The sequence below is a fragment of the Salmo salar genome, chromosome ssa25 (assembly GCF_905237065.1).
Source record: "Salmo salar chromosome ssa25, Ssal_v3.1, whole genome shotgun sequence".
NCBI classification, from domain to species: domain Eukaryota; kingdom Metazoa; phylum Chordata; class Actinopteri; order Salmoniformes; family Salmonidae; genus Salmo; species Salmo salar.
In genome coordinates, this window is record NC_059466.1 from 18288201 (window position 1) to 18312286 (window position 24086).

Here is a 24086-nt window from a genome sequence, read left to right on the forward strand (position 1 = left end):
CGAGTTTAAAAGTAGAACGTTTGCAGCCATCCACTTCCTTATGTCTGAAACACAGGCTTCCAGCGAGGGCAATTTTGGGGCTTCACCATGTTTCATTGCAACGCAGTCTCACAATCAATTCGTGCATATAGGCACATAATGCATTTCAGCAAATTTCGTGCATTTTGTGCGTGTTGGTGTGGCTTAATTCGTGAGAAAAGACACACATTTTATGTGCTTCTTAATTCGTGTGAAAAGACACACATTTAACCAGTAGGCTACACACAAGCCTTTGCAAAAACCATATAGACGCGATAGGTTATATTTCATTTTTGTTCTTCTTAATGGCTAATTCAACGTTATGAATATTGTAATGAAACAGGCAGGGAGCAGGTCTCGAACCCTCGACCTTCTAGCCCGAGGTCCGGCGTGCTATCAGAGTCGATTTCCGCACTTATAAACCCAAGGTCGTTACACTATACAGAAATGTTGTCTTTGTTAAACCATGTTTTAAAATGTGTCATTGTATGCCTATATGTACTGTTTTAGACTTGCTGAAAGTCTAAAACAGTACATATAGGCATACAACGACACATTTTAAAACATGGTTATACAAAGACAACATTTCTGTATAGTGTAAAACAGTACATCTGCAAGTCTAAAACAGTACAACAGTACAACGACACATTTTAAAAGCTAGTCAGGTAAATCACTTTTTTTTGTCTTAAAGGGGCAGTGTTGTATTTTGAGACAGGCTTTAATAAGCTAAGTAGCCAATAGGCAGAGTACCCCATAATTTGTCTGATTCTCTTAAATAATGCTATGGGAGTAATTATGTATTTTATTTTGTAAAGTGGTTTCTTGCATCAAACAACACAACAACATTTTCAGACACCTCCTTGTCTGAAGGACAAATGGACAAACAGGTTAATGTCAAGCCCTGCATGTTTTTTTTTTCAAAAGTATAATGGAATGTAGACCTACTTTGAACTCCACACATTGGCTGCTACTGTGGGCTGAATGAACAGCTATTTCCATGTTAAAATGGTTATGGGACGCATTTTGTCCATTGTTTTTGATAACCAAAGTAGCCTACTTGCCCACTGTTAAAACTAACTTAAATCATGTACAGCCTCAGTGTTCACAGTAAACGCGCGCCGGAAGTTGCACAGAATTTTCACAACCTTCAAGTTTGCACTCAGCAGACCTGAAATTTGCTCAGTGACTAAAAGAATTATAGGGAACATTGATGGGGGCTGCTACTGAGAGTTGTATTGACACAGACGATAACCATTCTCTCCATGAAAACCAGGTCCTCCTGGAAACTGTCTCAGACCCACACAGGCATAAAGCAACAGATGATATCACCAGGCATTGGCCTGGTCTATACTGTAGGTGGTAGATCTCTGAGAGAGTAAGATTACCAGCTATCACAGGTCAGGTGTTCCGTCTTAAGTCCAAAGCCAGAGAGCCTGAGCCAATGTAAACTAGCTCTGTAACTAGGGAGGTTTGAGTGGGAGGGAGAGGCAGCCTAGGGGACTCCCTTTATGGTTGTTTTTCTTGATCCATATTACTTACCTTGAAAGAGTGAACGTTCCACAGGGGCCTCATAGAAATTCCAGTCAAAGTGTCATAGTCATTTTTTTAACACTCAGCAAGACGCCACACATTTATTGTCCCACGGATGTGGATGGACAGTATTGTCGTCACCTATTTAGATCTGTGGTTGAAAGGATCCTAGGCCTCTTTTCAGTTTCAACTGACTTTCAGTCAGTGGATGACACCAACAACCAGGCCATCCTCAAAGGAAAGAGCAACCAATGTGGAAGAACCGTGGTCAAGAACTTCACCAAAATGTATATTTCGAGCATTCTAGCAGCAATGCAAAAATACTTCAGGGTGACTTTTGGACTGTTCTTTAGGTCCTTTCGGTTTTTGCTCTCTAGATGTTTACCCAGGAATGAGAGTTGGGTCAGGACGTCCTGGCAGGGTCATGTACTGCGTCGCCTGTTGTTCTTGGACACTCCCCAGCAACAGCTTGGAGTTCTATCAGTCTTTGGTCATCTCACTGTAACTGTAAGGGGACCAAACTATATAAAGCGTACCGTGCAAAATTGTATCGTTATGGTACCTTGCCGAGAGGGGAGACATGCATACCTTTTATAGCTTAGCGTTTGAAGTATTTGATACAAGCGATGAGAGATTTTGAGAATTATTAGACAATACAACAAGAATATGATCTTAACTAGCCCTGAAGGATATCAAAGTATGTTAAGGTATCCTTAAAAGGTTCTCGTTACTCATTTAGGGTGCATAAAATGACCTCCTACAAGCTATACAAATCTCACTCCTCCCTTATCTTTAATGTAGGCCTACATTAAACACATACAGTAATCTAAAATCTGTGCTAGTCAGCCTATAGAATTGATCTTTGTAGCCGGAAGAACAATTTAATGCAAGAACAAGAGGATGCTGAGTGTGTCCTTACTCAGAAAACCAGGAAACCACTACAGAGGGAGAATGCATTCTTACATTCTTAGAACTATTGCTAAGTGTTCTTTAGAAAAGGTACACTCCCTTCTGCTAAATGCTGTCAGATGGGCCTTTTTAAAGCCATGTGTGGGAGTGACTCGCAGTCGTCCTGTTGCCGCTCATGTGTTTTTGTTTCTTCAGATTTCTGTGGAGGCATTATTCCCGGTGTCTTTTAAAAAAAGGGAGATGAAGTGAAAAGAACGAGACGAGTTTGGATCTTGCAGGCAGACAGAAGGCATGAAAACAGAGGGAGACGTAGGTAGTGTGTCAGGGGGAGAGATTTAGGTTTGCGTTGGCAGCCGCAGACAAAGAATGCAGACAGAGTTGGAAGGGGGTAGCGGGGTGCTAGGTCACTGACACGACAAATCAAAACCGAAGGGACTTAGACTTCTCGCTTTATATTTCTTGCTTGATAAACATCTCTGTGTGGAAAATTGCCCCAGCACCTCTGATACACTGTGCTACAAAGCTTTACCTCCCACCCTTCCTCTTAACTATAGCAGTTAATGTTGACTCATCCCCCCACTGCTCCGACTGCAACGGTACACAATACGTCTGCAAGGTAACGTCCTTCAGCTATGACCAAATGTGTTATGATTGGACAGTGCTGTGTTATGCTGGATTTTATGTTAGAATGTGGATTTGAGCAAACCAGCAAAGGTTCCACTGATATTTTTTTTGATCTTCTTCACGGGAGACACCATCACCCAAAGCCTTGGAGTTACTAATGAAGTCATGCACAGCAAGTGCAGTCATAGAATAGGTTGTTTGATTTGTAAAAGGCACCAGTCAGGCTGGGCCGGGGCAGGCGGCAGTGATATGAGATGTCTTCTGTGCTATCGTATGCGTGGGCAGAGACTCTGTCTGTATCTGGTGCCAGCCACTGTTTATGACTAATACACATTAGAGAAACCATTGCTGTGGAGGAAATCCTGAGGAGGAAGGCTTATTCAAAACATTTAATCTTGTAACAGGCAACAGTGAAACACACTTCAGTAAACTGGCAAACATAGTAGATCACAGAAGCCAGAGGGAAGGGGAGACCTTATAGTCCAACTATTGTGTTACTGCTGTGATGCAATGTGTCTGGTAAGAAGAGTATAAACTAGTGGAGACAATTGTCACTGACCAAATAAGATGATTAGGCAGAATCATGATAATATTTTCAGTTGGGGAAAGATACTTTTGTTTTGAGAATTAAAAGTGGAAACACACTTACACTAAATCAAAGGCCCTAACCAGGAGCCAACCAGGACAATAATAGCATAGTGATTTTCCTTCACTCACGGAGGGCATATTTAAAGTAACAATTATGGATGTGAAAACTTGACATGGAGGGAGGCGAGCTGACAAAGTGCCAAGTCCTCTTTGTGTCTGGAAAGTCCACATCAGTCTAAGAGCCAGGGTACGTAGTCACCGACCGAGTGGTCGGAAAAGGAAACTATTAGTGTGTTTTCTTCTGAAAGATTAAAGCTGCTACAAGGACCAAGTCATCATAAATTCTTCGCTTCATAGGTGTTTGTATTGAACTTCATCTCAGGCTGTGCCTTTAATCTTCAAACAGGAGAAAAGTATTTGGTAGGACACTCCTCCCAGCTTGAGGCCTACAGTAGGCAGTGTGTGGGTGAAAGCACACAAAGAACCTTAAAACTAACACAAAACCCAGGGGAAAGTGTTGTAATCAAAACACAGAGAATATATCAAGCGCACTACTAAAGGTTTCGGTATGTCCAGTATAACTCATACTGGAACAAAAATGTAAACGGTTATTGGCAGAATCAAGATATTTCTAAACATCTTAGCACTGTCAAAGTGTACTATCAGTGAAATATCATCTATAACACTTGTTTTCTTCAGTCAAGAGTTATATTACACACCCTATAGCACTGAGTAATAAGAGTAATAAGAGTAATAATAATCCTCCTTCAGACATGACTGGGACTAATCTATCTTCAGTATAACCCCAGAGGAATTTGCTTGTCATTTTCATTGAGAAATACACATGTGTATTTTTTTCAAGCTGGACTTCTTAGATTTCCAAGCAATCTCTAAACTATCTTGTCAACTGGAATGATAAATTACTGAACAGACAGAATAAACAAACCAACAGTCAGTTGTTTATGCCACCATGCTGTACCCTCAAAGCCCTCTTTATGCCATATCTACTTAAGAGGGAAATTCTGAGAACTTTGCCAAGAGTCCATAATTAAATAGACATACCATTCTATAGATGAAAGGTAATTGTTACTGTATGTGTTGGGGATAAATCAACCATATTATGCAAGTCCCCTGGTGGTGACAAAACATTTAGCTTCCAGGTATTGTTTTTCAACCCAACATGGGACAACCCTGTATATTTACAATTTATGTATAGTTATTTCTATATCTTGGAAAGTCCTATAAGTCCCAAAAGTAGAAGGTGTTCAAGCACCGCTCATAAAACATCATGTCATTTGTTATGGTAAAAAAAAAATCTCAGTCCCAGAGCTAGAAAGAAAAGTTATGGCAGAAAATGATGACTCCATCCCATCAGTCTCTAACACAGCACTTTTGCTGCTATGGGCCTTTCCTGCAGTCAAATTACCTAGTGGCCTCATAGGTGGAATGTTACTAATATCTTTCATAATTTCATAACTAATACAAATATATATATATATATATATATATATATATATGAAAATCTGGTGTTTCTACGTCAAAGAGTTTTGTTATATTTCAGTGTTCTGAGTTGTGTAGAATGTGAAATATTGGGATGCAAATTCAAGAGTGAATACATTTCAACTCTATATCTGACATGGTACAGGTGTCTTCTTTTTTTAAGCCCATAACCATGTCTGTGAGGTACAGTTGAAGTCAGAAGTTTACATACAGCTTAGCCAAATACATTTAAACTCAGTTTTTCACAATTCCTGAAGTAAAAATTCTGTGAATTTGGTCTGTTAGGATCACCACTTTATTTTAAGAATGTGAAATGTCAGAATAATAGTAGAGAGAATGATTTATTTCTGCTTTTATTTCTTTCATCACATTCCCAGTGGGTCAGAAGTTTACATACACTCAATTAGTATTTGGAAGCATTGCCTTGGGTCAAACGTTTCAAGTAGCCTTCCACAAGCTTCCCACAATAAGTTGGGTGAATTTTGGCCCATTCCTCCTGACAGGGCTGGTGTAACTGAGTCAGGTTTGTAGGCTTCCTTGTCCGCGCACACTTTTTCAGTTCTGCCCACAAATTTTCAATGGGATTGAGGTCAGGGCTTTGTGATGGCCATTCCAATACCTTGACTTTGTTGTCCTTAAGCCATTTTGACACAACTTTGGGAGTATGCTTGAGGTCTTTGTCCATTTGGAAAACCCATTTGCGACTAAGCTTTAACTTCCTGACTGATGTCTTGAGATGTTGCTTCAATATATCCTCATAATTTTCCTACCTCATGATGCCATCTAATTTTGTGAAGTGCACCAGTCCCTCCTGCAGTAAAGCACCCCCACAACATGATGCTGCCACCCCTGTACTTCACGGTTGGAATGGTGTTCTTTGGCTTGCAAGCCTCCCCCTTTTTCCTCCAAACATAACGATGGTCATTATGGCAAAACAATTTTTGTTTCATCAGACCAGAGGACATTTCTCCAAAAAGTACGATCTTTGTCTCCATGTGTAGTTGCAAACCGTAGTCTTGATTTTTTTTATGGCGGTTTTGGAGCAGTGGCTTCTTCCTTGCTGAGCGGCCTTTTAGGTTATGTCGATATAGGACTCGTTTTACTGTGGATATAGATACTTTTTTACCCGTTTCCTCCAGCATCTTCACAAGGTCCTTTGCTGTTGTTCTGGGATTGATTTGCACTTTTTGCACCAAAGTACGTTCATCTCTAGGAGACAGAATGCGTCTCCTTCCTGAGCGGTATGACGGCTGTGTGGTCCCATGGTGTTTATACTTGCGTACTATTGTTTGTACAGATGAATGTGGTACCTTCAGGCGTTTGGAAATTGCTCCCAAGGATGAACCAGACTTGTGGAGGTCTACAATTTTTTTCTGAGGTCTTGGCTGATTTCTTTTGATTTTCCCATGATGTCAAGCAAAGAGGCACTGAGTTTGAAGGTAGGCCTTGAAACACATCCACAGGTACACCTCCAATTGACTCAAATGATGTCAATTAGCCTACCAGAAGCTTCTAAAGCCATGACATCATTTTCTGGAATTTTCCAAGCTGTTTAAAGGCACAGTCAACTTAGTGTATGTAAACTTCTGACCCCCTGGAATTGTGATACAGTGAATTATAAGGGAAATAATCTGTCTGTAAACAATTGTTGTAAAAATGACTTGTGTCATTGTCACGTCCTGGCCAGTATAAGGTTAATTGGTATTGTAGTTTGGTCAGGACGTGGCAGAGGGTATTCGTTTTATGTGGTTCGGGGTGGTGTGTTTGTTGAAGGGGTATTTGATTTAAGTATTCCGGGGTTTTTGGGCACTGTTTGGTTTTCATGTATTCTATGTTTAGTCTAGTATGTCTGTTTCTATGTTTGTTTAATTGGGGTTGGGACTCTCAGTTGAAGGCAGGTGTTGTCTATTTGCCTTTGATTGAGAGTCCCATATATTAAGGTGTGTTTGTGTTTGTCAGGTGTGGGTGATTGTTCTGCGTTTAGCCTTATGCTTTGCCGGACTGTTTTTGTCGATCGTATTCCAGTTTGTTATTTTGATGTTCATTTGGTACTTATTAAAACGTTGAGATGAGCATTCACATACCTGCTGCGTTTTGGTCCTCTTTAACCGACGACAAGCGTGACAGTCATGCACAAAGTAGATGTCCTAACCGACTTGCCAAAACTATAGTTTGTTATCAAGACATTTGTGGAGTGGTTTAAAAACAAGTTTTAATGACTCCAACCTAAGTATATGTAAACTTCCTACTTCAACTGTATATACTTTTGTTTCAAAGTAGATTTGCTTAAGACTACCAAGAAACACTCTGTGTGACTCTGTTTTAGCCCACTGCAGTAAAAGGTTATTAAAAAAGCTATTTTAGAAACCACAAGGTTAATATCACTGTAAATTCCAAAAACGTTTCAGGACACAGACGTTCAGGCGGCATTGTGTAAAATAAGTGATCAGTTATCTGATATTCTGATGAGATTCAATTGTATTTTAATTAACGTTGTGAAGGCATCTAAGGTCCTGCCAAAAATACAGACATACAGTCAGCCACCGATTGTCACTGTGCAGCTCTGAACAATGTACCGGCCACAGGAGTTCAGAGGTTCTCTTTCATGGCCTTCCAAGGCAAATTTTTGAAACACAGAGTGAATGGAGGCCTGCTTGCTGACTGCTCTCTGAAATGCCACATGAAGCAGGTGGGCCAAACAAATGCATAGGTGAACAAACACACACCAGAAATGAAGCCGGAGATATTGGGTTCCTGTGAGCCTTTTTAAATGCATCATCATCAGAGAAGTTACAGTGACCCTCTTGCCCAGCTCCAAAATCCAGTGGCTCTGTAGTCTCTGATGCTTCGTTTTGGGAGCCAGAGCACAGATCCTTTGAAGACACTTGCAGTTAGAAGTTTGGCTGAATCATCTGTCAAACAGTTCACCATCCAGCAGTGGAAAGAGGATAGTTGCTTTTGTTTGACTGAATGGGGATGGTTGTATTATTTTCTAACTAGAACTCTTCTGAGAAGTTATCCAATAATCAATAATGTAATGAATCAAAACATTGTAATAGTATTGCATGGTCGATTCATGATAATATGCCGTCTGGCTTGTGGAAGTTGCCATGACAGGATGTTGTTGAAGACCTCTTACACAAACCTACCACTTGATAGCAATTTAAGCTTTCTCAGGTGAGGTTTGCCACATGAGAAACCTACTAGGTTGGGTTTTGCCCCATTTCAAATGCCACAAGGTGTCCAAAGTCTTACAGTTTTGTGCTTTAACATTTTGCATTAGGTTGATAGCCTGTGGGCATTCATTATTTATGAGACAAGTTTCGCCAGCCTAATAAGAGATTATAAGACGGTACAAACATTCTGTTTACACAAACCTCTATAAAGACACACTGATATATGTAGGGTTTTTGCAAGAAGGGCTCATTTTAAGGGAAGAACATAGCAGTAGTTGTCACTGAATTATATGGTTCCAAAAATAGATTTAAAGGGTGCTTCAAAAAGGCGAGCCAGAATTACCACAAGTCCTGCAATCAAATTTGCTTTAATTTCTTCACTGGTGCCAGTACATACAGCACATACAATCAAGTATCATTGAATACAGCAGTCTGTTGTGGGTGTTATCCACTTCCTCATTATAGGTAATTTCCCCTTGGTGTTAACCTACAGTATAGTTGAACAATAAAGATCATGAGTACTAGGTACCATTAGTGGGGATACCAAACACACCAAGAAAGTCATGAAGAGGGCAAAACAAAACCTTTTCCCCCTGAGGAGACTGAAAAGATTTGTCATGGGTCCCCAGATCCTCAAAAAGTTCCACAGCTGCACCATCGAGAGCATCCTGAAGGGTTGCATAACCGCCTGGCATGGCAACTGCTCGGCATCTGACCATAAGGCGCTACAGAGGGTTGTGTGTACAGCCCAGTACATCATTCGGGCCAAGCTTCCTGCCATCCAGGACCTATATACTTGGTGGTGTCAGAGGAAGGACCAAAAAATGGTCATTGTTTTTACACTTCTGCTACTCACTGTTTATTATCTGTGCATAGTCACTTTACCCCTACCAACATGTACAAATTACCTCGACTAACCTGTACCCCTGCACATTGACTCACTACCGGTACCCCTTGTTATTTTATTATCTTACTTTTTGTTTTCTTTTTTACATTAGTTTATTTAGTAAATATTTTCTTAACTCTATTTTTTGAACTGCATTGTTGGTTAAGGGCTTGTAAGTAAGCATTTCACAGTAAGGTCTACACCTGTTGTATTCGGCGCATGTGACAAATAAAATTTGATTTGATTTTGATTTGATTAGAGACACTGGTGCCGTCCTTGGGTTGTGGTGCCAATATTGTTTTTTGTTCCACAAATTAAAATCATCAGCTTCTCGTCTTAATTGGACAATTTGATTTGTTGCCTGCGGTTTCTTAAAACGTTTATACTAATGTCAAATACAAAGTTAAGCTAAATTGTGTTAGTGATGAATTCTCAAAGCGATTCTAGGCACGCTAATGTAACAATGTATTTGTGTAAATGGAAAGGTCTCAGTAATGTGCCATATACAAATGTGAAATAAAAATGTTGCTCAAATAAAATAGTCTGTTTTTTTATTGTGACATTTTGCATAATTTATGCATATTTCCCATATCCAAGGAGGTAAATGTGTCTTTTGTAGTATGAGCAACTTATTTCTTGCCTTGCCATTCTCCCTTAGGCCGTGTCAAATGACCTACACACTCTGTATGATGGATGTTCTTTGGGAGTTCATAACAACGTGGATCATGACAAAATTGCTATTTTTCCCTTATACACAAAATGGCAGCTCAGCTTACTACCAAACAGATGATCTCACTGAGTCACAGTGTGAATGGAAGGCCTTGTGTCTTATCACAATCTGGAACTTTGACAAGTCATTTTTGTCACTGTTTTTGTGATGAGACATACCCCAAGCAAGTACAATGTCAGGAGGTTCTTACGGAACTATTTTGTGTAACCTTAGTGTTCCTGAGTAGGGGCAACTTAGTGATCGTTGCCCTGCTATCAACTGTGAGTTTGAATTGCTGATAGATTTACCATTCTATTTTTATGAACACATTGAAATTTCATTGTACTTGATAGTTCTGGAATATATTCATCTCCCTTTTGATCTGCTCATAGAGTGCTGCAGTAAAAAAAATGGTATGTGAAGAGAATCCTGACCGTTAGGAGATGTTCATGACTTATTTAAACCCTGGGGATGGCTAAACAGTGCCATTATTCACCATTGAATCAAGACAATTTTGCACTTTCCATCCCACAGAATTTCAGAGATATGAAAAGTAATATATTTCTTAAAAACAAAACCCCATTATTGGGTCCAAAACGCTGCCTGTGAATAACAATAGTTATAAAATACCACAAACCTCTTTACTTGCTGATGCAAACAAGTTTTATTTGCTGATGCTGGCACAAGAAGAAGAAACCCTAATTGTTGAGGAAAAAGGATGAGGCGTTTTCTTTTGTTATAGAGGGCTCTGGAGTATACAGGATGCAAATGAAATAAACAGTTTCCGATGGTAGCAATTACCCAAATTACTCAGCTGATAGCTTTGCTAAGGGTATTAGTGCCAGTCCAACCAACCCACCCTGCCCTGTGATAGTGGATCTGGTCCACACAACATGTTTACTGACAAACACGGTCGTTGTATGCATTAAGAGCCAAATATGTAGGGACTGTGTCAAACACTTCTATGGAGAGAGAAAGAGAAGACAACGGTCAAGTGAGAGGAACTCGTGCATGGTTTTCATATTATCCCTAATTAGTGATTCATCTTTAGCATATTAAACCTCCTTAATTGATTTGCTATTCTGTGGTGAAATGGCAGTGCTGAATTTGGGAATTTTATACCCATCACCAAGCTCTCTGATGAGTTGTCATTACAAAAGCCAAACTATAATTTATGCTTCTGTGCCTGCCAACAGTTTAACTTATCTATAAAGGGTATACTAATTCAAACAGAGGCTTACATTTTTTAAACTCAAATGATAATTACTGGGAGTTAAACTAATATTACAGCATTATACAGTATCTGTAGGAAGTACAACGTAGAAAGTAAACCTTAACCATAGTCAACGATTGCAACTTCTGCATCTCTAACAGGAGGAAGAGCGCTGGGTGCTGGTGTCCTCATCACGTTCTCAACTTACTGTTACTGTATGGCAGGTTTGTCAATTTCCCTTATAAGTACTATAATAGCCTGTTGTTCTGCCAAACTATGTTCCTCAGAACCTTAGTCAAAGAGCAGTCCATTTAATAACTATCCCTCTCTTTCCCTTTCTCTCTTTCTCCCGCTCCCTCTCTTTTAATAACAGATTTCGTTGAGCAATTCATTTGGTTTTGGGCTGTCCCCTGGCGTCTCCACCTCCCAGAGAAATGTCTGAGGCCTTGATATATTCCTCTCAGGTTTCCATGGCCGCACCGCAGGGCCAGATCCCGTTGCACTGATGTCACTCATGAATTGAACCACCTCTCTACGGGAAGGGATTCACAAGGTAACTTAAATCAAACTGTGCAAATTGGGAATAGATGCTGGGAGTGTATGATGAGAAGTTATATCAGCAGTGAGAAGCAGGATTACATTTTATTAAGACACCCAACCCAAATGGATTCATACCTATAAGGTAAACTATTCAAGTAATGTGATAAAACTGTGACTGGAATGAATGGACATTACGCTCAAATTTGCTTTGTTATGAAGATATTATTACAATTAGTTATAACAACATAATCTATATTGAATTACCATGTATCACTTGACTTCAATGCGTTAACTTTCAAAGGCCCAATAAGTAAAGCTTTTGTGTGTGTGTGTGTGTGTGTGTGTGTGTGTGTGTGTGTGTGTGTGTGTGTGTGTGTGTGTGTGTGTGTGTGTGTGTGTGTGTGTGTGTGTGTGCGTGCGTGTGCGCCTGCCTGCCTGTTTGTGCATACGTACATGTGTGCGTGTGCGTGCGAGTATCCATACCGGAGGGAAAAGGACATTTGTTGAGTTAGATCGTGGCAAAGGTGATTTAGCCTACATGCATGTTGACAGCTTTATGGACTGTGGGCCTTGGAGCATGAGGGGAAAAGTGAAGAGAGCTGGCATGTTTCCCAGACACGCGCAGGTGAAACATCATGGTCAGTGCCCGTGTTAACAGTAACAATCTGGCACCTAACAAGTGCACCTACAGCCTGTCAGAGGAGACCACTGCGTAGCAATTTCACTGTGTGTGTGTGTGTATGTGTGGGGGGATTCAGTGTCTGTATTTGTCTACTGTATGTGTGTGCGTGTCCCAATTCAGGAGGGAATGATGTCTGAAGCAATGTGACACTTTGCTGTGAATGAGATGAAGGTTTTGGAATTCTAAGAACCCAAACACTTGCCAATTGAGGTAAAGTTCAACTGATGGACCTCTTAAAGCCTGCTGGAGGCCATCTATGGATTGTCATTATTTTGATCTGATGTAATCTTGACTGATTTAGATGATTGGCAATTGTGTCAAATCCACAAACAAAGAATACAGTGTTTTGTCAAAAATCTCCACATTGACTATGTGGTCAGTTAGGGCCGCAATTATGGGAGCTTCATATTATACAATTTATAAAATATTTGCAAACTTCAGGATGTGTAGTTATGCTTCAGTGGTAATGCTAGTTTTGTTCTTTGTTCATTTGTTTGTTTGTCTGTTTTTAATAGGGGGTATGTTACTTGAACGTCATTATAACCACTCATTTAACAGATTTTATGATGCCTTCTAAACATGACAACTCGCTGTTAGTGATAGTTATGATAGAATGATACATTGTGGACTAAGTTCACAGCTCTCTGCCCTTTAACCATATTGAGTCTTTGGCAACACTAAGCGCTGCCACACAGCCACACCCTTTCAGTATTACGTCATGATCATCTTTGTCTGGGCTTGGTGACACAACTGTAAATGCCACAGCATGGAGCGTGGTCATTGCTTTAGCTAACGGAAACCTCAGCTATGTATGTCTGATCTCAGGGGATATTTTGACTCCAAACACCCGAGCCCCACCAGCAAGAAATGACAGCAAACCGAATGAGTTGACCTCTCTGGATTTTTTTTACGAGGGCCTTTTATTGGATTTTAATATCATTAGATTGGGAGAAACATCTCATTATATTCCACTTTGAATGTATAAAGACTCATGGTTTCACACGTGTAATTCATTCTTCTCTTGAGTCACTGTATGGTCGCCTATACAGCCAAAGACACGGCAGGCAGTTCATCTACAGGGCTCCCCTTTCGAGAGGAATCTGTCCAGCTAGTGACTGTGAGAGAGCATGAAAGAAAAATCCCAAATACAGTTATTATCACAGTTTATTCAAAATGAAGGAAAATACTGGTAGGTCTCTAAATAATGATTCTGAGGTTGTAAGTGTGTCTCTAAAATATATTGCTTTCCATGATCATTTGTGAAGACTTGAAAAGCATCTCTCACTCTCACCACAAACCTCATTTGACAAATGTCTAAAAATGACCTCAATAGTCAGAAAATTAACAATACATATAGCTCATGAGTCTACATGATATTAGTTACTTCCATGTACTGTAAGAAAGGAAAAATCACTCTCTCACCCATTGTGGTTGTTGGGTTCTGACCAGACATCCCATGTGAGTTGCAAGTTGTGAGATACCAAGGGGCCCCTCTAAACTGCTGCCAACTATCCAGTGCACACCTATTTCAGAGTCCAGGAAAAACACCCTTTACGTCAATGCAGAGGCTGAGAGATGGTGTCACTATTTGGCAAACTGGATGCCAACCGGCGTGAATCATTCTAGAAAGGGATTTCACTGGAAAAAATAAACAGTACTTTTCCAAATAATGAGTGAAATCCCTCCTACTCCCTGTTGTAGTATTCTTGGAGAGGGGTAAGCCAGAAAAAGTAGGTCCAACTGGCTAGAAACAGTAGATTTGTTGCTTCTGGGAGATTTTTTAAATGCAGTAATGACACCACTCTGAGTCTGTACAGAATCACATTTGAATACTAATAATGTGGTTACATTAGAGTAATTCAGCCCCTGCAATGAAATGATCGTATTACAAAAAATATTTGTAGTGGCATTTAATTCAAAACCACAATTTATTGCATCATCAATGAGAACATGGCTAATATTTATGTGGTATTAAATAAACAATGTGTACTATGCAATGCATGCAATGAACACAACGAAAAAGTGATCTGTAGTATTCCATCCTTGTTTCAAATCACGTGCCGAGTATTCAAAAGGGATTTTTAGTTTTTAGTTTTTCACAACATTTTTCCATATTTGCTCCGTCAAAGTGTCACGCTTCTTCTCCAAGAGTCACGGAAGCAGCATAGCGTGTCATCCATCCAGCTCATTGACTGAAGGGAAGTGGTCAGTCAAACCAGCACTTCACCGTATCCGGGGTAACTCCTGACCTTGGCCCTCACATTTAAGTTCAGGTCTGACCTGAAGTAAAAGCCTCATTCTTCTCATAGGCACGCCATTGTACCAGGGGCAGGTTAGTCTGCAACCTCCCAACACAGACACACTCACATTGGCCCTCAACTTAGGGGGCAACCCCTGTGCAACAGAAGAATTCTTGGGGAATTTATGCACCATCTCCCAGGCTAATTCAATTAGACGGGATCGTGTCGACAGTATGGCCATTGTGGCAAAAGCACAATGTTGCACTTCATATCGTCCAAGGCTCGGGGTGGAATTCTGTGCCATTTAGCTCCCCCCTATGCTGCCCACCCCACCCCCACCCCTCAACGGCATCCTGGCCATTCTCTTTCTCTGTCCCCCTCTCTCTCTGTCTCTCTGTCTGTCCAATGATATGCCTGAGGGTCCTTTGCTGGCCACAGATAAGGCGAATCATTAACCAATCCCCTGAGAGAGGGCATTCACAGCCACAGGGCCACGAGGCTGGGTCTGGACTGGCGGCAACATGGAGGGAGCGAGAGGGGGAGCGCTGTGTCACTTAACGGACATGTCGTCTGTCGGGTCCTTTGAGCTGCCTGATTCCCGCCTGGTACCGGAGCAGCCAGTCAGGCACTCTGGGGTGAAATACAGCCAATGTTGTTTTCCTCTTTCTGTGTCTACATGTGACTTATGCATATCACATTGAAAAAATCTATGCTTTGTTGTTTGCGTTGAGGCATGCAGATTTCCCAGAATCTCCCCCATTGCATATAGTGGCATATACACAGAAGACGATATAGAGTATGGTGCCAGTTTAACTTCAGATCTCTTTTGCTGTATGACTCAAAGTTAGATATCAGGGCAAACTATTCCTTGAAGGATGGCTAATGGCTTCTTGACTGTACCTTGGAACCGCATCACCCCACCTCCCTCGTGGTTTATTGCATGGTTATGTGAACCTAGTTATTTAATTCGGCCACTATTTGAACATCTTTGATTTCAAGTCATTTGGGCAGAGGACCACATACCAGACTACCTTGCTCCTTGGAAACACACAAATGGAAGCCATCTCCATGTACAGACGGACTGTGTTCTAAAAATATGACATCTCCCAAAGAGAGGGCCTTTGTGGATGGCAGTTGGTCATACATTCCTTCGTACAATTACACTTTGCGCAATGTTCCTAATACACTGGTGGCATTATTGCCATTCTCCACCATGTCTTGGAGCTGAGATCAGTCATGTTGGAAACTTTGTTTATAGATTCACAACCCCCCTCCTTCAAACTTAAAGTAGATATGCTAATGATAAGTACTATTAAGAAGGCTTCCACAACAAACCTCAAGTCAAAGATCAATGGGGTGACACAGCAACACAGACAGTCCTTTTGTCTGCTCACAGTCGCCAGCACAGTTTCGCCCCAGGGATCAGATTTTCATATTGCGTCTGGTTTTTAGGTGACTGACATGCATAGCTCCACTTATTCTGGACTGTCTCTGGTTAAAGTAACGAATTAAGCAATCACTAATGAATAGAACCAAGCACTCCTTGGAACGAGAGTCTTCAGAATAAGATGGTTAACCTTCCATTTACCATGTTTGACCCTAGATAATCTGTGTGAATGGGCAGCGATCCCTTATCATGCCAGTGAAAAGAATGTAATCTGCAATGTCCGCACGCATGGACTTGTGAACTCGTAGTATCAAAGGACTTTCCCATCGGGAATAAAAAGCTCTATATTGCAGTTACAGAACTTTGCTACCTTGTCTTATTATTTCAAAGGTGCATAGATAATAAAATGGACAGCACTCCAAAAGATAATCTTTTAACAATTCATTTATTTCCGAAGTGCTACATTGCCTCAAAGGTGCTACCTTTTTGTCGAGTGATTAGCTCTACATATTCATACCTAAAGTCAAACTAAAAGCGATACCTAATCCCTTGTTTCTCTAGTAGTTCTCTGTCCATTGGCCTCAGGTCTTGTTGAGGACCAGACAGTGATTGATTCGCCCTTCTCTGTCCACATGCACAGCCTTGTGTGATAAAGATCTAATAGGTCGTTTGCCTTGTGATGCCTCCTGCATGCCTCCTGCAGGTCGTAAACCACTCATTAACCTCAGTCTCTGAAGTGGATCAGGAGCCGGGACTTTGTCACGGTGAGCACGGTTAGTCACACTGACTTCTTTGATCCCATTGACAGGGATCACACTGTCCCCTCCACAGTCAGGTGTCTCAGGGACCAAGTTTAATGACTCTCCAGTCAATTCACTGAGCTTTCAATTAGACACGCCAATAGACTGGCTTGTGCGGCACACGCGTGCACACACAGACAACGACACACAAACAACGATGGTAATCCCAGATCTTGATCACCAAGTGCAAGTATAAATGAATTACAAATGAAACTATTGTAGCAATTGCTTATCAAATGATTGCCTTTGATATGAAAACGACGATTCAATATCTTGAGAGGAGTAAAATGCTTATTTTTATAAACTGAGTTGGAAAGTCGCATAATACGAGGGACTTTTACTACAGTCTGGAGAAAATCAAACAGGAATCCATCTAATTTAGAGTATAGGGACGGAAGATGGAAAAAGAGAAAGCTAATGTGGAGCCGATCATATCATTTTAATAAGCACTGGTTAGTACTGATTTAATCATGGACATGAAAGGAGCCGGACACACAAGCGACTATTGTGCTTATATTCTATCTTTCTGAGGTAATTTCATTGCCAAGACCTGTTTGGTTCCAGAGACCAAGGACACTGTCAGATTAATAAAGTACCAGTTAGTTTACTTACATGATAAAAGATACTCAAACTTTATCGACAACATGGTCATGCTTGGGATGCCAAGTCTTTACAGACAGTTACTACAGCTAAACAGTTGCATGTAATAATGCGTGTAAACATATTTTATTAAATCTATAATTGTTCTAGTTGCAATGAAGAATTTTTTACTGACTTATTACAATATATTAGTCTAATAGTACCAGCAAATTGAATTTCCTAAGGGCATTTTACCCTCTGTCTCTGGTTTGGGTTAATTCTCATTCTAAATGCTCTAAAGTTGATAATGATGAGGCGTTTTTTTGGGACTCACACTCAGAGGGCTTATCCCTTTAATAGTTTAATATAGGTGGGGTTATGGGGTGAGTTGGGGGCGATGAGCAGCTGTCGATGCCCTGGTTGGTTGGATGTTGGCTGGGGCTCCCCCGGGGGCTTGGGGGGACTCCCTGCGGCTAAATGCTGTCTGAGTTGGCCTCCGTGTGCTGTGATAAAGGCGGGCCTTGTCTCCTCTGACCGTCCCCTGTGACTGGACGACTTACTGAGGAGTGTCTAATGATTAAACCTCAAGATTGTCTTCAGCTCCGGGGATATCAACCTTAATATTTGGAAGGCTCTCCAGACTTTGGTCACTGTTTCTACCTTTTCATAATCTATTTATAAATTGAGGAAAATTAGAAGTTACCAATTCAAAGTAAAGCGGAACATATATGTTGAAAATAGAGAACAAACTTTTCTTTGGTTTCTCTCTCTCTCGCTCTCTGAGTTTACTTAATGTGAGTGGAAAGCGAAAAAGGGGGAGTCCGGGATTTCGTCTTGAGGTCTGATAAGCACTATTACTTTGAGGAGGTTTTGAAGTGGCTTGTTTGGCTTAACAGTGGTGACAATGTTACAATATATTTGGCTTGACAGGAATTTATACACTGCACTCAATTATGTTTCATTGATCCCTTTGGTGATAGGACACACTAAAATAAGGACACTTTATGAGACAAAAGACAACACATACCGATTACACGAACAGGTGACAGAGCATGCTCCTGTGATGGTGTCCTCCCTGTTGTCAGAACAGATGGCGATGGGCCTGTTGCTAAGGATAAGGCCAGAGGAATCCATTTTTTAATTCCAGATTATTTGCCTCAGCACCACAAGCAATATCGCTTGGTTTCCCAAGATATAATGAAAAAAAAAGAACACACAAAAGGAGGACTTGGAGGTAGGTCAGGGAAGGGGAGGAGAGGCCACTCTGTGTGAGAGAAACAGTCAGCTGTTACCACAGAGGTTCAGAGAGGTAGACACACAGAGGGAATTACTTGTTTAGGGAAGGAGAGCCAGGTCAGTTTTAATGCCTGAGATACAGCAACAGAAACAAAGACTTTCCAACTTGAAGCCAGTTGACTTTCATAATTAAAGTAAGCATGTCCGGGCCCAAAACTCTTGTTCTCTGCATCCTGACTCTGTAAAAACAACCAGACCGCTACGTACACACAAACCAGGGGTGTTTCAGGAGCCCAGCCACTGCCAGCGAGGGAGACGTTAAGTACTGGTGGTCTCACAGTGTGTTTGATCAAAGGGATCTACCGCAGGAGCCTATATTTGCTTTATCCGTGACTGTATTTTAATGGGCTCATGTTGTGAAAAAAAAGGAGGGATCTCTTTTGTGAGACGAGAAAACAATGAAAGCCAGCCATGTGTCCCACTTTAGATATGAAAGTGCCTCGTTTGCCACCATTAAACAAAATCAAAATCAAATCAAATGTATTTGTCACATGCTTCGTAAACGACAGGTGTAGACTAACTGTTAAATGCTTACTTATGAGTCCTTTTCGAACAATACAGAGTTAAAGATACAAAACAGGTAGAAATAGTGACACGAGGAATAAATACACAGTGAATAACGAATAACAATAACGAGTATGGTTAGGATTGATTCATCTTTTGATTGGACATTTTCTAAACTGGAAATGTAGGCACAGAAAAGCTTCCTTTTGGATTTAGACTGTAAACTAACAGCAAAATATAGTACCAAGTCCACCCATTTTCTTTATTTTATCACTGTCATCTTTTCTTGCATCCAAGAACATGAGTTGGGTCTCCAGTCTCAGAGCACAGCAGAGTAACGTGTGAACACAGTGTAAATGTAACATTGTCTGGGAGTAGACCCTGCGGCGTCAGTCTGTCTATGTGAGGCCTTTATGTCATGCTACATTTCCTCCTTTTCTCTGTTTCCACCTCTTTCTAAATCTATCTATCTTCATTCCTTTCTCTCCCACCCACTCTCTTCCTCCTCCACCGTGGGCCTATAGTCTCCCTCACATCCTAATTACCATAATAGAGTTATAACATTAAAACTTTCAATCTTGATGAGGGGACAGAAATTAGATGATTTTCTCCTGGATACTACAGAAAATTGACATGGACTTGGAGCATAAAACTCATGGTTGTCGTTATGTGTGGTAGTTATGTATAATGAAAACTAGCCCAATAGTTTATGTTTGTTTTGAGTGTGTATTTACATATGAAGTAGTTTCATCACCATTGTGAGTATCCATTATGAATAGTTTACTGTACTACAGCAACAGAATTACAAATGCTGACCCTAGATATTTCTAAAACTGAACATGCTTTTAGAGCTCGATGGGTGAGGGTAACGGCCTGTGCAACAAATAAACAAATATTATTTTCCCCATAGTTCAATTGCGTAATCCACTTGAATATTATTAAATTCATGCATTCACATCAGTGGCAGACACCCCCCTCTGAAGAGTGCAATCATATGAATTACTAATAATGTTTAATCGGCAAGTGGTGTTACAACTCCTCATGCCATCTCTAATATGAAAGGTCATCACACAAGCCATAGACAGATTTATTCTTCAGTTACAATTTTGCTTTATGACTTGTAGCCTACAGTGTACTATAAAACTACATATAATCAGCTTTTGTGGCAGAGGTCTGAATAGAACAAGAAGGAGTGAGACACCGACGGCGTCGCACACTAACAACCACACAGCTGTTCATCACCAAAAGAGGTCTGTGCTATTTCTGCCACAACACACAAGCCTCTCTGTGCTAAAATAAGATCAACAAATAAACATGCATTCTTAAAAAACAGCGACGTTTGATCATAGATGATTGATACATTCTTCATACGGTGCATCTGTAATAGAATAAAACCTCATTCTTCGGGCCAGATACTGGAATGTTTTTTCTTGGGATTATGTTTATAGAAAAGAAATAGGGCACTTGATGCACCTGAAAATTGGCACATTTTCACAAATTTGCGCAAATTATGTGTCTTCTATTTGTAGATGAAGGCCGGCATTTGTAATTCTGATGACAAATATGATCACAAAATTAGATCAGTGACACATGCTCGGATTTTCTCATAAATACAGGCGGCACAGAAAATGGGAGACTATTTTCAGAGCATGAAAAACGTGTGTTAGCATTCTCCAATTAATTTACAGAAAAGGCATATTGTTCACAGTACATGTAGCAAGTGTGAAACCTTTTACATTGGTTGATGGGAATCTACTAGAAGTCTCTGCATGTATAATGGTGACCTATTCTAGGCTGCATCAACGGCCTATACCAGAATTGAGTTGTCGCTCTCTGCCGTAGAAGCCTTTGTCTCAAAACGCATCTATGACTATTTACTGTTGCATTCAAGCAGCAAAAAGCAGGAAAATGAACTCCCAACACACCCTCTGATCTCTTTATTTTATTGCACATTTTAATCTGGCATTGTAAGTGCTCCCAAGAAGCTGCCTTACCACTGCTTTCTCCCAAGCCCCTGTGGCTTTTATGGGGATTACGCTTCAAAAAACTGGATGAAAAGACAAGGATTATAGGGACAAAATGTCAACATGTGTGGGCTTCTTTACACTTCAGTTTTTAACCAGTTGAGGTCATTTCAGCCCTGACAGTGACAAAGAGGCTTATTCACATAAACACTGACCTCAGACAACCCCAATCAGATGTCAGGTAAATATGCTTTATAGACCTGAAGACCTTTAATGATTGGTAATATATGCAGTGACGTGCGGTGTGGTTGGTGGCTGGGTAGGCACTGGCTATTATCAAAGCCAGATTTACTCACAAATAAACCTTGATGAAGCCCAAGTTCACCAAACAACAGATAACTCCCACAACCAGAGTGACACACAAGCGATAGCCTGCATATTTCATATCATCCCAAAAAATGACACACTTCTTAAGGCTCTGTCAATGTGCCCTTGAGCAAGGCACTCAACCCTAATTGCTCCTGTAAGTCACTCTGGATAAGAGTGTCTGCTAAATGACTGAAATGTCAAATGTAAATGTATGCTCAAGTCAGCTCAGACATAGACGGATGTAGCATCCACTGTTAAAACCAATAGGTGGCACTAAACGACCAATATGGACACCTTCATTTCACATTTCAACTCCATAGCCTTCACAATGAATTTACAATTCTTCCAATGGGGGGCATGTGCAAACACATACACACACATAATAATATTATTATATTAGAAGATGATGGCGTCGGAGGGGAGGACTCTTAACCAACCATGCTATTTTGTTTGTTTTTTCAAATTGTTCGTAACATGTTTTGTACATAATGTTGCTGCTACCGTCTCTTATGACCGAGAAGAACTTCTGGACATCAGAACTGCGATTGCTCACCTCAAACTGGACGAAGAGTTCTTCTTCAATGAGTCGGACCAGAGGGAAATACTACTACAAACACCCGACCAGGCCTGGTCGGGTGTTTGTAGTAGTATTTCCCTCTGGTCCGACTCATTGAAGAAGAACTCTTTTGATTCGCTAGAGACAGGAAACTGAGATTTAGTGGAAAAAGATCAGGGTGCCTTGTGAGGATCAGGTGACGAGTGGCTAATCTGCCCTTGCCTTCCGTCCAGCCATAATGTTCAATGGCTGGAAAATAAATGGGACGAGCTGAAAGCACGTATATCCTACCAACTGGACATTAAAAACTGTAATATCTTATGTTTCACGAAGTCGTGGCTTAACGACGCCATTAAGAACATATAGCTGGCGGGTTATACACTCCATCAGCAGGACAGAACAACAGCCTCTGGTATGACACGGGGCAGGGGCCTATGCATATATGTGAACAACAGCTGATGCATGATATCTAAGGAAGTCTCAAGGTTTTGCTCGCCTGAGGTAGAGTGTCTCATTATTCTTATTGGCAGACTCGACAGCCTTGGTTTCTCAAATGATTGCCTCGCCTGGTTTACCAACTACTTCTCTGATAGAGTTCAGTGTGTCAAATCGGAGGGCCTGTTGTCCGGACCTCTAGCAGTCTCTATGGGTGTGCCACAGGGTTCAATTCTCGGGCCGACTCTCTTCTCTGTATACATCAATTATGTTGCTCTTGCTGCTGGTGATTCTCTGATCCACCTCTACGCAGACGACACCATTCTGTATACTTCTGGCCCCTCTTCGGACACTGTGTTAACTAACCTCCAGACGAGCTTCAATGCCATACAACTCTCCTTCCGTGGCCTCCAACTGCTCTTAAACGCAAGTAAAACTAAATGCATGCTATTCAATTGATCACTGCCCGCACCTGCTCACCCATCCAGCATCACTACTCTGGACGGCTCTGACTTAGAATACGTGGACAACAACAAATACCTGGGTGTCTGGTTAGACTGTAAACTCTCCTTCCAGACTCACATTAAGCATCTCCAATCCAAAATTAAATCTAGAATCGGCTTCCTATATCGCAACAAAGCATCCTTCACTCATGCTGCCAAACATACCCTCGTAAAACTGACCATCCTACCGATCCTCGACTTCGGTGATGTCATCTATAAAATAGCCTCCAACACTCTACTCAACAAACTGGATGCAGTCTATCACAGTGCCATCTGTTTTGTCACCAAAGACGCATACACTACCCACCATTGCAACCTGTGCGCTCTCGTTGGTTGGCCCTCGCTTCATACTCGTCGCCAAACCCACTGGCTACAGGTTATCTACAAGTCTCTGCTAGGTAAAGCCCCGCCTTATCTCAGCTCACTGGTCAACATAGCAGCACCCACTCGTAGCACATGCTCCAGCAGGTATATCTCACTGGTCACACCCAAAGCCAATTCCTCCTTTGGTCATCTTTCCTTCCAGTTCTCTGCTGCCAATGACTGGAATGAACTGCAAAATCTCTGAAGCTGGAGACTCATATCTCCCTCACTAGCTTTAAGCACCAGCTGTCAGAGCAGCTCACAGATCACTGCACCTTTACATAGCCCATCTGTAAACAGCCCATCTATCTACCTACCTCATCCCCATACTGTATGTATTTATTTATCTTGCTTCTTTGCACCCCAGTGTCTCTACTTGCACATTAATCTTCTGCACATCTACCATTCCAGTGTTTAATTGCTATATTGTAATTACTTCGCCACCATGGCCTATTTATTGCCTTAACTTACCTCATTTGCACTCACTGTACAAATACTTTTTGTTTTCTTTTGTTCTACTGTATTATTGACTGTATGTTTTGTATATTCCATGTGTAACTCTGTGTTGTTGTATGTGTCGAATTGCTATGCTTTATCTTGGCCAGGTCGCAGTTGCAAATGAGAACTTGTTCTCAACTAGCCTACCTGGTTAAATAAAGGTGAAATAAAATAAAAAATAAAAATTATAAGCTGTAGACCACACTATCTACCTAGA

At 41.0% G+C, this 24086-nt stretch overlaps 1 long non-coding RNA gene across 2 annotated transcripts in view; it reads left to right on the plus strand.

The window, feature by feature from the left end:
* LOC106586329 (uncharacterized) overlaps nt 1–24086 on the plus strand; it is a 72399-nt gene that overhangs the window by 12219 nt on the left and 36094 nt on the right. For both annotated transcript variants that reach the window (XR_006761948.1, XR_001324171.2), the window contains 2 exons: nt 11315–11377; nt 11527–11706. This is a non-coding gene — a long non-coding RNA (uncharacterized lncRNA). The remainder of the gene's footprint in view (nt 1–11314; nt 11378–11526; nt 11707–24086) is intronic.